We start from the raw sequence: 13,348 nt of genomic DNA, 5'->3' as shown, positions 1-13,348 counted from the left end.
TTATTCTTAACTACCTACTCTCGGCTACCTACACCTGGAATGAGATATTTAACTTAGTCATGAGAATGTCTAGATCTCAACAGATAAGCAGGTCGAGTAACTTTGAACTTGGATGTGGGCTGGGGAGGCAAGTCCTAGCTGGGACGATCCCAGTTTTGCTTTGTTGCAAGAACACTAACTCCTATTTTTGATGGATTCAAATTGCAACCTTACCATGTCTTGCTCACTTCATTTTTTACACATGAGCAATTAAAATTATGACAATTGTATCTCCAGGACTACTTTTGCTCCATGCATCAATATGTCTTTTGTTTCATTCAGCCATCTTTTCCTCTCTTTCTTTCCATGATTTTTTGTCATCTGCCCCTCTCTTGTTTTTCTTTTCCATCATGTTTCCCTGGATTTGATTAAAATTCTCTTCACTCTCTGTACCACTCTCCCCTTTATTGAAATTATTCCTTCTCAGGCTTGTCTTTTTCTTGATTCTTTTCTCTGGTGTCTTTTGTCTCCAGCAGAGGGGGTCTGCTGGTGACACGAGGGAGGGAATCAGGCCTGGGAGAAAGCAGGCTGCGAGGAGGGAGGAGGGAGTGGGGGCTTCAGCTGTTTCTGCCATCAGCCTATAAAAGCCTGACTTAAGTCCGCCACCGCTATAAATTCTTCCCCTCCTGACCTACAGTCCCCCCCCCCCCTTTAAAGTGTCTCTCCACTTCCCCACCTTAAATTCCTCCTCCCCTACCTCCCACCCCATATCTCCGGTGACATCACTCTGTGTCTGCCAGGGACACTGACCTACTTTTGCCCTCTCTATTGGGCACTAAACCCTGGTTTGTCTGCTAAACCCCTTTTCCCAAACATGTCAGCGGGTCCCTTTTTAAACCTCAAAACATTTTGGTTTCCCACAAAATAATAGATTTATTTTTAGTAACTAAATTTTGAGAAAAAGCGTAATGATGAAAAGCTTCTAAGAATTTAGTGAATTCACTTATGATGAATTTAAGTGGATTTGTACTTTGATAATCACAATAGAATCTATATTTAGAGAATAACATTAATTTTTGTTGTTGAATCTTTATAGGTATGCTTGAGTAATGGACTCTTAGATCCTTTGTGGCAAATTCTAATGTCCTATTATGTATGAAATATTTGTGTACGATGATAGGGACATAAGCCAAAACAACAGGCCATGATATGTAAATAAAATTTTACATATTAAGTAGTGGGGAGAAACTGCAGACAAATTCAATTACATAGCCTTGGAGGGATTATAAGAAGTTGGTTAAGAGTATGTATTTGAGGGACCTCCTGCTGTGGTGCAATAGGATCAGTGGTGTCTTGGGAGTTCTGAGACTCGGGTTCGATCCCTGGCATGGCACAGTGGGTTGGGGATCCGTGTTGCCACAGCTGTGGCTTAGGTCTGTAGCTCAGATCTGATCCCTGGCCTGGGAGCTCCATTTGCTATTAGGTGGTCCAAAATAAGGGGGATAAAAAAAAGTATGTACTTGATGCTTGAATTCAAATCATGGTTTTGCCACTTGCTAGCTGTGTGCATTTGGAAAAGTCACTCAACATCTCTGTTCCTCAGTTTGCCCATTTGCAGCCGCAAGATACTCAAACCCCCTAGGGTTATTTGGAGGATCAAACTGTTAGCTCTGAGAACATTTCATGTCCTAAGATACGTTAGGTTTATTATGAAACTGGTTACAGATATGTAACCACATATGTTTCAAATATTTCTGTGGCAAGTTTCCTAAATTTCATGTACCATTTATTTACTAAGCAAGCAAGCCGGTATTATAGATCTTCTATCTTGGTTGTCTGCCCTTGTTGTCCAGATAAGTTTTGGGAAATTAGCAAGAAGGATTGGAACTCATATATTACAGATTTGCCTAGTAATTCTACTGCGTCATTCAACATAGGTTTCTTTCCATTTTTTTCTTTTGTCTTTATTGTCTCCTCTTTTACCATGCTGCTAGGATGAATCTCAAATTGAAAGGCACTGGGAGAGAGACAAAAAAATCAAGGAAAGAGTTGGGGGATTTGGGTGGAGTTGATGAAAGGAAGGTTAAATAGAAAAAGCATGGAGGGTTAAACAGAAAACAAATGATGTAAAAAAAAAATGAAGGAATAGGGCAGATGGGGATTTGAATAGAAAAGATATGTTCTGTTTCTTTGCATCAAAGATGATTACACAAACTGAGACTCCCTATGGTCGACTTTTTCAATGTGCAAAAGACAGCAAAGTGGACCAGGACAAGCAAGATGGTGCCAGGTCATTAGGATGCCTGTAAATATTTACAGGCATTCAATCTGTAAATATTTGTTCATCATTCAGGGCGCTGCTGTTGACATAGACCCATACAGCCCATGTGTGCTTTGAATGTCATCATTTCTACGATTGAAATGGCAACCAATTCAATCATGTTTCCCTGCACTTGTTTTTGCCCTTATTACTTGAGGCTTCCTCTATTCCTTGAAGAGAGCATGCTACCTTATTCCTTTCTCTCTTCCATTCTTCCCAGGTTGATACACTTTTAAGACAGGAAATCAAGAGACTAGGAACACCGAATTAGGAGACTAGGAAATTGCCACCAATGATTTTATCTCATTGCCTTAGTGTTCTCTTCTGTCCAAGGAGACTCACAATATTTGCTCAATATTTACAAGTTTGCTTGACTAATATGGGTTTATAAATGCCAAGTGCTTTAAATAAAGATCATTTTACAAATGGTTGTCTATTAAGATACTATTCTCAAACTTGCATGTTTCTTTCATGCAACTTTCAGAATCACTTTGATAAACTGGTTAAAAGTGTGGATTATTGGCTGATTCCATAAGCTCTGAGTTTGGCTTAAAACATGCAGATACCCGGGCTAATTCAGAAGGTCTGGGGTGAAGGCCAAGGACTCTGCATTTTAAACGTGCTGGCTTATTCCTATTCAGTAGTTAGAAAAAAATAGTAACCAGGTACAATTAAAGGAAGGGGAGGTACCTATACCACCCCTCTTTCTAAGTCTTTTATTTTTCTCCACAATTTTTCTTTCTCTGATTCAGCCAACGTGCAGTCTTTCCTCCCTTTCCCCTCATCCTCCTTTGTGTCTGGCAGCGGCATTTTCTTAAGTTCTGAGAGGCGCTCAGCTGAAAGTGCAGAAACGAAGTGGAGACAGAGGAGGAGGGGTGTGGGTGGAGAAAGGCTAGATCAGTGTTTAGCTATTCTAGCTGTGAAGACTGTTGTTGCCGGGCTGGTTCTAGCCGGCTGGTTCTGGGAGAGGAAGCTGGGGAGAGAGAGCAATTGGCAGCTGCCGCTACTGTTCCGTATTGGCTAGTGTAGGTTCGGATTCAAGACTCCTGCTACCTTTCTTCCACCCACAGGAATCACATTAGGTACCCTATGAAGAAAACTATTTTAGGTACTGAGATCCCCTTCTGTTTACAGTTTTTCTCTTTACCACTTTAAGTCTTTAGTTTTCATCAAATTCCAGTTTGTCTCGAACACCTCCCCCTGTCCCCACCCCCCACTCCCAGATATGCACCAGATGGTGTCTGTGGGATGCTTTGCTGACCCACAATCTAGATACTAGGTGAGTTATGCTTTTCTGGCTGATGTAGCTAGCTATACACCAATGCAACGCAAGAGAACCTGGGCACCTTTTATTTTCATCAAATCCTTTCCCCCAGTGTCTTCATATTGTCCCCCAAGAACTTTAAAAAATGCTTCTTGCAGCAATCTCATGTGATTCAAATGTCTAGATAATGCATGCATTTCATTATGTCATATATGGATAATTCCAGCATCTCTGTTGTCCAAACTTTGGTCTTCATCTTGGCTGCACACTAGAATTTCCTTAGAGAGCTTTAGAAAATGTTGGTCCCTGGACCCCAATCCCAGATATTCTGATTGATTGATTCTGTTGTGTATAGGAACACAACAGAACACAACAGAATTGTGTTGCTTCCCATTGATTCTGTTGTGTATAGGAACAAAAATCTGGAAATGTTTTGCTTTGGGCAAAGGATGTTTCAATTTGTTTCAAATATATTAGTCAGGGTGGGGTTGGTCTCATACTCAGAGAAATCTATTTATATTATTACCATACATACATTGTATAGCTTCTCTTTGGCCACATTGGTATCCTACAATAATAGCTAATATTTATTGAGCACTTATACTATGTAGTGCATTACATTTACCTCATTAATCCTTACAACTCAATGAAATAGTTAACCTTTATTTATTTCGTTGATAAGAAAACAGAGGTTAAATAACAGCCCTATGTTGCTAGTAAATAAACTTGGGATTTCAAATCAGATAAATCAGGTTTATCTGACTCCAGAGATGTTAGGTTACTTATAATATGTCTTCTCTAGGGATCCAACTGACCCCAGAGCATCTTGAAGAATATTAATTTATGGGTTAAAAGTGAGTGGTGCATGATTAAACCAAGATAAGCTACTTAAAATACTTAGCATACTTGGCTACCCAAAGGAAATGGAAGCCCATAGCTGTCCAGACATACATACCGTGAATGGAGACAAATTATGATTGAATCTTTCTGGACCTTGCTTCCCCATTATGGAAATGCTAAAAATAATTTCTGCTCCCTCATTACTTCATATAAAAATATTATCTTATACAGTGACAATCTGTTTAAGCCGTATCACTGGCTTTGTTTTTAAAAATGTACTTCTGGGAGTTCCCGTTGGGGCTCAGGGAAATCTGACTAGCATCCATGAGAATGCAGGTTTGATATCTGGCCTTACTAAGTGGGTTAAAGATCCAGCGTTCCCATGAGCTGTGGTGTAGGTTGAAGGTGTGGCTCGGATCTGGCATTGCTGTGGCTGTGGTGCAGACCAGTGGCTATAGCTCCAATTCCACTCCTAGCCTGAGAACCTCCATATGCTGCAGGTGGGGCCCTAGGGGGAAAAAAATGTACTTCTGGGTTTGCCTTTCTTTTTTTTTTTTTTGGTTTCCCTGAATAGATTAAAATGAAAAGCAAAGTTGTATGCGTTATGAATTTCTTAGGATGTATCTGGCCTATAGTGAGAGGAATTTTTTTTTTTTTCCATAATAAATAAGCAAGCGGGAGTTAACGTTATGGAGCAGTGGTTAACGAATCCGACTAGGAACCACGAGGTTGTGGGTTTGATCCCTGGCCTTGCTCAGTGTGTTAACGATCCGGCATTGCTGTGAGCTGTGGTGTAGGTCACAGATGTGGCTTGGATTCCATGTTGCTGTGGCTCTGGCGTAGGCTAGTGGCTACAGCTCTGATTCGACCCCTAGCCTGGGAATCTCCATATGCCGTGGGAGAGGCCCTAGAAAAGGCAAAAAGACCAAAAAAACATAAATAAATAAATAAAATAAAAAAAATAATAAGTAAGCAGCCAGAGAGTTAACAGTCTTAATACCCTCATCAGCAATACAATCTGCCTTTTCTAGGCAGTGTGGTGCATGGGATCCTTAACTGTGGGACAGAGAGGTAGGTATTATTGAACTTCTGGGGGGGGGGTTTTGCAAACTTTGTGCCAATTTCCCTAAGTATCTTGTGCCAGATTTTCAATTGTGTTCATATCTTTGTGATCAAGCTTTTTTGATCACAAAATAATTGTCTTGGTCTTTAGATCATAAGGGAGGTACTTCATGTTCTGGGAGATGAATATTAGAGCTGAATAAATAGCAACATTTTAATTCTGTAGATCTTTCCCCCTTTCTTCTTAAGATAATAGCACATTTGTTCCTCGAAACATATCTTTGGTGAAAATAGCTCACTATCCTGGGTTACTCTCAATGTCATAATATGTAGTAACAGCAGTAAACACTTATAATAGCACTTGCTTTGTACCAGGCATTAAACCTTAATACTTGACTTATTTACACCTAACTGAAGAAGGTGGGTAACTATTTTTATAGTTTTAAAAAAGGTAAAATTTTATAGTTGAGCTGATTAAGATTCAGAGAAGTATCACATAGTTAAGCAAAAAAAAAGAAATCCAGTGCAGCCCAGAAGTTAACACCCTAGGTTATGCTACATTTCTGAGGTCTCCCTAAGGTAAATCAGTTAAAAAAAAAAAAAAAAAAAAAAAAAAAAAAAAAAAAAGGCAGACCTTGAAGATTGGGAAAGGAATGCTGAAAAGAATTTGGCTGAGAAGGGGATGTCATCTGCAAGAAGGCAAACTTGTTCGGGCACTGTCTCTCACACGTGGGCTACCTGGTGGTACTAAATGGCAGGTTATTTGGAAATGAATCTTCCATGTAATTAGCATGGTCATCTGTTGCCTTTCGTAATAATACAGTTAAACCTATTTATATTCTTACCTTCCTTCGTGGAGGAGTTGTGGGACCTTCTGTACCAGAGAGAAATTATCAGTAACATCTTAAAAATCTGCTACCCCCTTCTCAGAGGTGTTATGAAGAAACACACTAACGTGAACATTCCTTTTTACATAGTTTGAGAATTTACAAAACGCTTTCGGGGATATCATCACATTTCTTTCTCACGGCAACCTTGGAATATTCTCTTTTCATAACAAAGGCTCAGAGGAAGTTCAGTAACTAAGGTTTACACTAGTTTCTGGCAGAGCCGGCGGTAGCACGCGACCCCGCCTGGATCTGAGAATATATGATGTAGTTTAAAAAGTGGCCTCACGATATACAGTGGAATTGTCTTTACTCCGTACACCGAGAGGAATCTCGTAGGTATTTACGATCATTGTCCCCAGAGGGGATACCACGGACGGGGGAGGACTCGACGGGGAGGCCGTCCGCTGGGCGGCGGGAAGCGGACCGCGCCGGGCGGGAGGCGCAGACGCGACACCGCCCCTCTGCGCCCGCGAGGCTCCGGGGGGCTCGCGTCAGGGTTCAGAGCGTGGATGACTGGGGCCCGAGGAGGGGCTGTGAGGGCGGAGAGGGTGTACAACCGAAGGGCTTCATCACGCGGTTGTGAGTCGGGAACAAACCTCGCCCCCCGCCCCCCGTTTCCCTTTCTCAGTGAGGACGGTTTAGGGGCGGGTGGGAGAAGCGCGTCCTCGAAGCGCTCTCGCGCTCTCATTTCGCCCCCCGCCCCCAGCGCTCGTGCTCCAGCGATTCTTCACCCGAGAGGCCGGCGATGGCTGCGAGTGGGAGACCCGGCGCCAGGGGGGGGTGGGGCGATGGGGGCGGGCCCCGACGCAGGTGTCATACCCGCTCGGCCGGGTTCGGCCCACTGGCCCGGCCCTCGCTCCTCGGCCGGCCGCCGCCCCCCGCCCCCCGCCTGCCGCGCCTAGTGGGCGGGGCCGGGGCGCGCGCGGGTCCTCTGCACGCGGGCTGGCGGCGCGCAGCGCCTCGGTCTGGGGGAGCTCGGGGCGGCCTCCAGCGGCGGCGGCGGCGGCGGCGCGCGCGCTGTGTGTGTGTGTGTGTGTGTGTGTGTGAGAGCAGGGTCGCGCGCGCGCGCGCACTTCTGGCGAGTGAGGGAGTGTGAGGGAGTGTGGGAGCGAGGAGCGGCCGAGTGTGTGTGTGTCTGTGTATGTGCGTGAGTGTGTGTGGTGAGGTGAATGTGTGTGGGTGGGTGTGAGGAGAGCCAGGCCAACCACGCGGCTGTGAGAAAGGGGGCGAGTGGGCGAGGACGCCCGGCCTGGCTGCGGGAGCCGCTGCGGCGGCGGCGGCGGCGGAGAAAGGAGGCGGCTCCCGGCATCCCGACCCCCTCCCCCGCCTCTCCTTCTTGGACTTCCAGCCCCTTGGCCGCCCGCGCTGCCCTCGGAGGCCCCAGCCCGGCGCCGCCGGCAGAGAGTGAGGGAGGAGCCGCCCAAGCCAGGTGAGCGGGACTCTCGCGTCCCTCCCTGGGGGTCGCGGCGAGAGGCGGAGGTGCCGCCGCCCTCCGCCCTCCCCGCCGCGGCCGAGTTGGGTCGAACGGGCTCCGGATGAGCGGGGCCGGGCCGGGAGGGTGTGGGGGCCAGCGCGGCCGGGGCCCGGGGCTTGTGGAGGCGGGCGGGGGGGTCGCCTCAGAGCCGGGGGCGGCGGGGCGCGATGCCGACACTGGGCTGGGCGTGCGCGCCGGGAGGGGTTGAGGATGCTGGTGCGGGAGGCGGGAGGGAGGCGGCGGCCTCGGCGGGGGAGCCGTCTCGGCCCCGTCCTTGAGGGGGTGTGGTAAGCCTGGGAATGCGCCGCGGGGCCACACGCGTGGCGGTAACCTGTCCTTGGGAGCGTGGTGATCTCTGCCGCCTCTGCTGCCATCAGACAGATGCCTGTGGTGCGTGACCGAGGCCGGAGCGGGTGGTGTTGGTCCTGCAGTTATTCTGTTTTAATTCCACGTTTTCCTCCCTGCGTGAATATTTCAGAGAGAGTGACAGCCATTCCTTGTGACAGCCCTCTGATTAAGAATGGGGTGACAGTAATTGCTTGTCTTGTTTGATTTTTTTTTTGAAAGCATTTGACTATGATGCATATATCTTTATCCCTCCCCAATAAATCCAAAATAGGGGGTAATAACTTCAGATTTACTTTACTAATGTATTATCTCTGATAACAGATTTGCAGTCTCCCGTATTTTCTCCCGTCTGTGTTTATGAATGGAGATGGGGCCTTAATTCTCTTCTGTGAATGGGATTATTATACTGACCGTGCTGAGTGTAACTTCGATGTAAATTCTTTCATTGTGCTATTTTGTCATTAATTACGTAAATTATTCCCATATTTTCGTGGGGTTGAATTAAATCTATATGGAAACTATGGGCAGCCTAACATGGAAGATTTTCCTTTTGTGGGCTTGATATATTGATTATATTCATGGAGATTGAATTTCTAACAGTAACCATTAAAATGTAAATGTCTCATTTTATTTCCTAACATTGGATAGTTTCAAGGTCATTTTAAAAAAATTTCTTAAACAATTAGTGGTCCAGATACTTTAAGGTAATCGTTTGGAACAAAACACCTTCTGAAATTCCAGTCGGAGATTCACCATTTTCTAACTTTTGGAATGAAAACCTCTAATATAGTCATGATAGTCATAGTTAAATTTCTTTTCTAATGGTTATTGGATATTTTTTGGTTAGTGTGTCAAAGGGGAGGAGGCTTATTTTGTTTTGAGGTAATCTTTTGTTTATTTCACTCTATCTTGGTCAGCTATTAATTTCCTTCTTTCATGTCATAGATTTAGTTGTTAGTTTGTCAACATGGCTGTTGATGTTTTTCTCTTTCTCTGTCTCCCTTTTTCTCTTATTTTCTCTTACCCCCACCAGGTGCTGGAGTCTCCTTGTCGGGGAGGGGGGCAGTCTGTGATTCTGAAAATAGCCAAGAAGGGGAACAGCAAATTCAGTCACATGCAGTCCTCTACTAAGTCAAGAGCCACTCTCCTCTTCCCCCATTTTCCCCCTGGGGGGGGTAAGGAGTTGTATATCTAACCTTTAGACTTTTGGCTAGTAGCTAAAATTGCAGTTATCTTACTTTCTGGTTGGAAAGCTTTTAAAATTTTTCTCATGTTTCCTATTGAATATGATATTATCTGGGAGTGGAGGAGAAAGTGACAACAAGAAGTTATCCCTTTTATTCTTTTCCCTTCTCTTTTGGTCCCCTTTTCCTCACCAGAGGGAAATTACCGGTGACATAATTTTTCTATCCTTCCTTTGCAATATTGTAAAGAAACACATTAAAGTGAATATGCTTTTTAAAAAATCTCTGGCTGTCGAACATCAGTCAGTCCTCAGGCATTAGTTTGTTGGCACAGGATGAGACATACCTTTTAAAATATCTCCCAGTTCTTTCTCAATTTATATTCACCTTGGACTTGCTGTTGGGGTCACTAGGTGAAGTTTCTCAAAACTTTTCCCCTCCTTATAAGCTAAAGGACTGAACGTTGTGAACAGTGAAACAGATTGGGGGAACACAGCGGAGTGAGTTGTTCCACACTTTGGGTTGTAGCTTTTATCATCTTCCTCTGGGGAGCAGGCATAGTAGAGACCTAAACTGAATGAAAATGGGTGGAGGAAGAACTTCTATACCCAGGAACAGCCCATGAAGAGTGAGAGAAACCAAACATAAAGTAAGGAGGGTGAGTTTCACCATATGTTGCTTATTGACACACTTGTTTTGGGGGGTATTTAATTAAATCATGTGGATTTGTAGAGAGACTTTATGGCTGGTTGATTTACAAAGAATATTCTTTGTCAGTGGGATTAAGTCATGAGCATATGAGAAAAGACCCTTTAGAAAGTATAATAGTTATGCTACTTTAATGAGGGGGTAGATTGTGATAAGGACAGTGAAGAAAGTATTATTTTAAAATGATAACTGTATTGGCATATGCAGTTATCTGAAGAGAGGTTGAATGGGGAGATTAAGTACAGATGTTGGAGAAATTGTTTTTCATTACTTGGGAATTTTCCTGCTTGTCCTATTAAGGGTTTGTGTATTATCTTTTAATACCTCCCAAAATATCTGTACATAATGTATTTTAGATTCATGTGCTGTATGAATCTGTGTAAATGTTAGTTTTGCAGAAAGGACTGCTTTTCTGGCTTCGTGGTAACACCATGATGTTATTTTCAGTGTTTTCTTTTCCAGTGTTTTTTCCCCTTCACTATTGGCCTGGAGGACAAAAGCCACAGAGCTAGCCAGCTCTACTCCCTTAGAGTGTAGGCTGCTATCTTTTCCCCTCCTTAACTGAAATTATGTGCCTGTGCACGCCTCCCCCTCCCCTCCCCACACCATTAACAAAGGTAATTATGTTTAGAAATTATGATGTTCTTTAGCCTGTCTAATGTTGATAATATTAAATATTTTCATACTCTTTTATAGTTTATTGTAACAGACTTCTTTAAAGTAATTCCTAACCTTTAACTCTGTCCTTTTCTGAGGTTCTATGCTGTGCATTGACGATAATAGAAATAAAACAGATAGGAATTCTGTCCTCATAGAGTTTACAGTCTAATATCATTGATATTACTTTTCCTCTGTCAGTCACTTCTCCCAGAACGTGTCTGGAGGAGTCTACTGGACTCTAATAAAATGTGTACCAATTGCTGAATTAGCAAAACAAGTTTGTGTAAATATTGATATGTCAGATTTTTACTACCTTTCTTTCAAAAGTGGCAGCACATCACCAAGGTACAACCCCCCAAAATAATCCTAACCTACTCCTTAAAGTTTTTGTTCTGTTCAGCTTTTTATATTCCCTTTATTATTTCCTGCTCTCCTTTTTTTTTTTTTTTTTGAACCCCTTCTGATACTAGCTCTTAGCTTCATGTTCTTAGAATGGATTTGCTATATAAGATCAGACCAATTCTGTCTTAACTGCTCTGCTATCCCATATTTGGCAGCATTTCAGAAATGCTTCAGAGAACTACATTTTAAATTCATGCAGGTTTGCACAAATATAGCAACCTTGGAATTCTTCCCTGATGCTTTGGAGTTAGTTGTTAGCTTCTTCCTTTTACATGTGATGTAGTTAGCCATGTCTATAAAGCCTTCTTGAATATATTGACAGCTTTCCAACTCTTTTTCAACATAATGTGCAGAAAGAAAATTTGGAAGGAAGTCCCAACATTTAACATGTTAAATGTAATGAACTTTGAGCTATACTGTGTATTGCATCTCAGGAACATTTTTGAAATTTTGTGCCATGTCCCAGAGATATGCTGATGTAACATTTCTCTGTTAAGTGAAATCATGAGAAATGTTACTTGGATTCCAGAGAAAACTTAGGTTTTTTTGTACCACAGACTATTTTAGGAATTTTAGTAACTAAGCTACAGGTTATTTAAGTAGAGGAAATTTTTTTCTGACCATTTAGTTGGGTATGTGTAAACATTTTCATGTTTTTGTTTTTTTTGCCTGGGACATGTGAAAGTTCCCAGCCAGGGATGGAACCTGCACCACAGCAGGGACCCTAGCCACCGCAGTGACAATGCCAGATCCTTAACCCACTGTACTTACAAACATGTTAGAATTTGCTCATGACCTTTTTTTTCCTTTTCCAGTTTTGTTTTTTAATTGTAAAATACATACAACATAAAATTTACCATCACAACCAGTTTTCAGTACATATGTTAGTGGTAGTACGTTCATATTGTACAACCATCACCATATCTATCTCCAGAACTAAAAACCAAAATCTTATACCCATAAAACAGTAACTCCCCAGTCTCCCAACACCATAGCCCTTAACCACCACTGTATTTTTCTCTATGAATTTGACTACCTCAGAGTAGTCAGATATCCTGGAGTGTAATATCCTCAAGCTTCATTCATGTTGTAAGCATGTATCAGAAGGACCTTATAGGGCATTGTATGTATATACTGCATTTTGCTTGTTTATTCATCTCTGAAGCTACAGGTGGGTTGTGTCCACCTTTTGGCTATTGTGAATAAAGCTGCTGTGAACAGTCTACGAGTAGCTCTTTGAAACTCAGCTTTCAGTTTTGGGTATATAGGTAAAAGTGGACATGCTGGATCATGTGGTGATTCTATTTTTAATTTTTTGAGGAATCTCCATACTGTTCCACAGCAGCTGTACCGCTGAACATTCCCACTAACAGTTTGCAAGGCTCTGTCCTCTGCAACACTTATTTCCTGTTGTTGTTTTCCTTTTTGATAGTAACCATCCTGTATGGGGGTAGGTTTATGGCTTTTTGTTTGTTTGTTTGCATTTTGCTAGTGCTTAGTGATGTTGAACCTTTTTTCTTACTCATAACCCTTTTTTTTTTGGCTTCCCCATGGCACATGGAGTTCCTGGGCCAGGGATCAGAGCTGGGCCACAATTGCAGCAACACTGGATCCTTTAACCCTCCTGTACTGGGCTGGGGATCAGATCCGCGTCCTGGTGCTGTGGAGATACTACCAGTCCCTTTGCACCAGAGCAGGAACTCTCTGACATTTTAACATCAGGTCACTTTTAGCTCTATGAGGGCTGGGACTGTGTTTACTTACCATGGTATCTTTATGAAGAGTATGTAGTAGGCACTCAGGTAGTAGTTAAATGTAATTCTTAATTGAATGCTGAGTTTTGTGTATTTAGTATTTCTCTTAGATTCAGATCATTTTTTGCCTTGGAATAGTTTGCTTTTTCAGTAGGCAGGTTATAGAGAGATTTCTCCTGGGATGTTGTAAAAATATATATAAAAGTAAAATGATCAAATGTAAAATGATGATTTTTGTAGTGTACAAAGGTAAGTCCCACTCAGATACAGGGCAGTACCACTACTTGCTGACATGCAAACCTTGATGGAGCATGATATGATCGAGTATGTTTGTCAGGCTGTTTCAGTGGCCTCTAATAAAGAATCCCCAAATATCATTGACATGAGATAGAAGTTTATTTCATGCAAGAAATAGTAGAAGCAATCCAAGGCCACACCACTACACAATTGTCAGGGATTGAAG

The 13,348-nt window shown here is 42.9% G+C and overlaps 1 protein-coding gene across 8 annotated transcripts in view; it reads left to right on the top strand.

Moving 5' to 3' along the window:
- Window positions 1-13,348, top strand: part of RIMKLB (ribosomal modification protein rimK like family member B) — a 110,653-nt gene that overhangs the window by 70,566 nt on the left and 26,739 nt on the right. For 2 of the 8 annotated variants that reach the window (XM_084956821.1, XM_021092381.2), the window contains exon 1: window positions 7,425-7,784. The exons of 2 other annotated variants lie outside the window; for them this stretch is intronic. The gene's annotated coding sequence lies outside the window, so the exon portion shown is untranslated. Of the gene's footprint in view, window positions 1-7,424; window positions 7,785-8,035; window positions 8,220-9,210; window positions 10,020-10,516; window positions 10,687-13,348 lie in introns of those variants that run through there. 4 more of the 8 variants (XM_084956817.1, XM_084956818.1, XM_084956815.1 and 1 more) reach the window with 4 other exon arrangements.

Source organism: Sus scrofa, chromosome 5 (genome assembly GCF_054392235.1).
Source record: "Sus scrofa isolate SSC_HxYL_T2T_F1_AM1 chromosome 5, Sscrofa_HxYL_maternal_Yorkshire_Landrace_v2.0, whole genome shotgun sequence".
Classification (NCBI taxonomy): Eukaryota; Metazoa; Chordata; class Mammalia; order Artiodactyla; family Suidae; genus Sus; species Sus scrofa.
Note: the sequence above shows the minus strand (reverse complement) of the source record. Positions and strands in the feature narration are given on the sequence as shown.